General features: G+C 37.9%; 1 non-coding gene across 1 annotated transcript; it reads right to left on the bottom strand.

Annotated features, from left to right (window-relative positions):
- Positions 1 to 3,198: 3,198 nt before the first annotated feature.
- Positions 3,199 to 3,305, bottom strand: LOC118487696. Its single transcript, XR_004882639.1, has one exon. It is a non-coding gene; the product is annotated as a small nucleolar RNA R71 (small nucleolar RNA).
- Positions 3,306 to 3,621: the final 316 nt, after the last annotated feature.

The following is a 3,621-nucleotide window of genomic DNA, read 5'->3' as shown; positions in this document are numbered from 1 at the left end:
CTGTTCTGCTTTCTTCTTCAAAGGTTTTTGCTTCGAGCATTCACCCTTTTCAGTTGATTGCAGAACAGTTTTAAGAAATTTTTCCTTTTTATCATCAGATTTTTCACCACAATCTTTAACTTTGACATTGTCAAAGTTTGTGACACAGTCACTTATTGGAACAGAATTGATTGGTTTTGGACAGGGAAACTTCAAATTGTCTGATGAAGTCACAAAACCTATCAATTTTTTCTCAAGTTCATCAATCTTGCTTCTGGAATTCTCAGCTTCTTTTTCAAACTGAGATATTCTTTCAAGATGAGACTTGATTGTTTTTTCATTATCATTCTTCAAATTTTCAAGAACAGATTTTTCATTCATCAAAACTTTTATCTGTTCCTGAAATTTTGATTCATTCGCTTTCAGGTTTTTGTTTTCCAGCTTAATCCAGAAATCCTCATCTTCTGAAGATTTCTTTTTGCTTTCAAACTCTTTTTCCAGCTCTTTGATTTTCTTTCGAGCACTTTCACATTCCTTCTCCAAATTTATAATTTTCTGAAGATGTGAATTGATCAATTTTTGCTTCTCAATGTTGTTTTGGCTAAAAAATTTCTCCCATCTTCAAGAATTTTCAGTTGATTTTGAAATTCTTTTTCACTTTTTGTTTTTTCAATTTCAAAATCCTTAATTTTCTCTTCAAAAACTTTTTCTTTTTCTTTCAACTTCTTGTTTTCAAATGTCAAACTGTTCAAATTACTTAACAGTTTGTCATTTTCAGCTTTCAACTTCTCACAATTTTCCTGAACCATAAGAATCTGCTTATCATCAGCTTGCTTCACATCTTCTAACTTCTTGACTTCCAATGTCAAACTTTCCGCATCCTTCAAGAGTTTGTCATTTTCAGTCTTGAAGCGGTCACATTTTGAGCATGCTGATGCAGAACCTGAAGATCCAAACTCTACAGATTCTTCAATCTTTGGAGTATCCTTTGTTTCCATCTTGTCGATTCCTGCACGAAAGAGTTTAACAAAATCAAAAGGATTCATATTATCATCAATATAACATTTCCTTTTGATATCATATTTCAGAGTACTCTTTGTTGCAAGAAATACATAAACTCTTCTATCAACTTCAATGAGTACATCCAGCTCCAGTCTATGTAAATTTTTTTCCATTTTGGCTAAAAACTCTTTCCTTTTCCTTTCTTCCTTATAAAACTCTCCTCTAACTTCATTAAAGAACTGATATGGAAAAAGCTCTGGAAAGAAATCTTTCTGTTTTAGTTCAACCATAAACTCATCCCATTTAGTAGGTAATGCAGTTGTCAATTTTGATAGATATTCATCATTTGACATCTTAATACCCATTCTTCTCATATTGTCCGTTAAAACTTTAAATCGTGCTTCCATCTCATTCAAAGTTTCATCCTTTTGACATATGAAAAGTTCAAAACTTTTAACCCAAGTGTCCGTACTCACATTTCTATAATCGGTATCCATATTTCTCATATACCAATTATTAAAATCCTCTAGCGTATTGTTTTCTTGTTCATCAAATACCATCGTCGTTTTTCACAAATTCACTAAACAAATTCCCAACTTTGACAAATTGTTCAAATAAGCGGACTGCTCTATAAGCGATCCAATCAATCTGATCAATAAGCGAACCAGTTAGACACACCGTTCGAGCGAACTGTCCAATCAGCGGTCCAATAGAATTGTCTAATAAGCGAACCAAGCAATGTCCGAAAGAGCGGTCCAAATGCTATTCGTATGAGCGATCCAGACAATTACAATTCGAGCGATTCAGATAAATTGTACTAATGAGCGGTCCAGAATTTTGTCAAATGAGCGGTTCATACACAACTTTTGAAGCGGTTCACAATGACGTCACTCCGAGCGAGCCACACATTGAACATGTTTTGATCGGTTTTTAAGCTAAATTTCGTCCTAAAACTTCCAAGGGTTTGTCTAAGTATGATTATACACAGTCTGTGAGAATTTGAGCGAATTCCGACCGTGAAATCTCTCCGAAATGAGAAAAGAAAGTGTAGAAGTCAGAATTTTGAGCGAAAATCGAGTTAAACGGTAAGAACTCTTCCTCTTGAGCTCTGATACCACTTGTAGGATCGTTTTTTGACCTGACGAGTCGTTCAGAAGAGTGCTTAGACTAATTCAGAGGCGGAATTCATTGAATTAGTCTTCGTAAAGCTTGATTTCACTACTTAACGTCTCCTGTATTGATTAACTGTCAAATTACAAACTCTTGGAGACAAACGGGCAGAGCTTCGCCGTTACACCTTGAAAAACACACACATACGCTACTTGAACCGCTCAAATGACCCCATATATATAGATCTTCTGGATCGCTTATATGGACATGTCCATATAAGCGATCCACTCATCATGTCATAAAAACGACCCAACTATGTGACATATGAGCGATCCAATATATAGTGACTAATAAGCGGTCCACACTGTATACCCTATAAGCGATCCTATTCAATACAAGATTTCTCGTTTTTCGATCACTATACAATCTGCCCTACCCTAAGACTCGAACGAAGATGTAGTCGACAGACAACTGCACCAACATGGAAAACAATCACTGTAACTCCGACCACGGGTCGTGTTCTCTGAGCATGGGGTCGTGGTGAACCTTCTGACCAGCATTGTTTTCTATTTTTGTTGTAGGACTTGGAACCAGACGCCACCCCTACGTAGTGTATGAGCTCCAATTCTAATAAAGACATAAAAGAACCTCTAGAAGAACCCGAACGCTTTCTCAGAAAAAGACTAAAAGCCAAAAACCAAGAGAAGGTTTCGGGGAACCCACTTCCAATGGCGGACCAACGTACCCTCATGGATTATCTACGACCCATCGTAGGTAATCTCGGCGCCGCTATCAATGCACCGAATGTTGAAGCCAATAACTTCGAACTTCGACCGCATTTGATACAGATGCTTCAAAACTCTACAACCTTCCATGGGCTTGCGGACGAGGATCCCCATCTACATATTTACTAATTTCTTAGAAATATGTGATACTTTTCGGATCAATGGAGCATCAAATGACGCCATCCGCCTCCGAATGTTTCCGTTTTCACTCAAAGACCGAGCGAAGGCTTGGCTTAACGCCCTCCCAGCTGGATCGGTAAACACCTGGGATGAACTAGCCCAAAAATTTCTATATAAGTATTTCCCTTCCGCTAAAACGGCTAAATTAATTACTGAAATTAATACTTATTCACAAGAGGACGGGGAATCCTTATATGAAACTTGGGAAAGGTTCAAGGAGCTATTGCGAAAGTGTCCTCATCACGGTCTTGCGACATGGCAATAAGTATCCACTTTCTATAATGGGTTGTTGCCACACACAAGACAAACACTTGACTCTAGCTCCGGGGGACTTTTAGGTAATCGACGCCCGCATGAAATATATAATCAAATTGAGGAAATTGCTCAAACCAATTTCCAGTGGCACACTCCCCGAGGCAATAAATCTATTGCCCCGGGCGCCCATAAGGTTGATGAAAGCACCTCTTTACAAGCCCAAATCGAGGCCCTTTCTTCTAAAATTAAAAAGTTAGAAATGACAAAAACAGTCTCGGTTATGGCTTGTGAGGGGTGTGGTGGGCCACAT

This window comes from Helianthus annuus, chromosome 15 (assembly GCF_002127325.2).
Source record: "Helianthus annuus cultivar XRQ/B chromosome 15, HanXRQr2.0-SUNRISE, whole genome shotgun sequence".
Lineage (NCBI taxonomy): Eukaryota > Viridiplantae > Streptophyta > Magnoliopsida > Asterales > Asteraceae > Helianthus > Helianthus annuus.
This window is presented reverse-complemented; position numbering and strand designations above follow the sequence as displayed.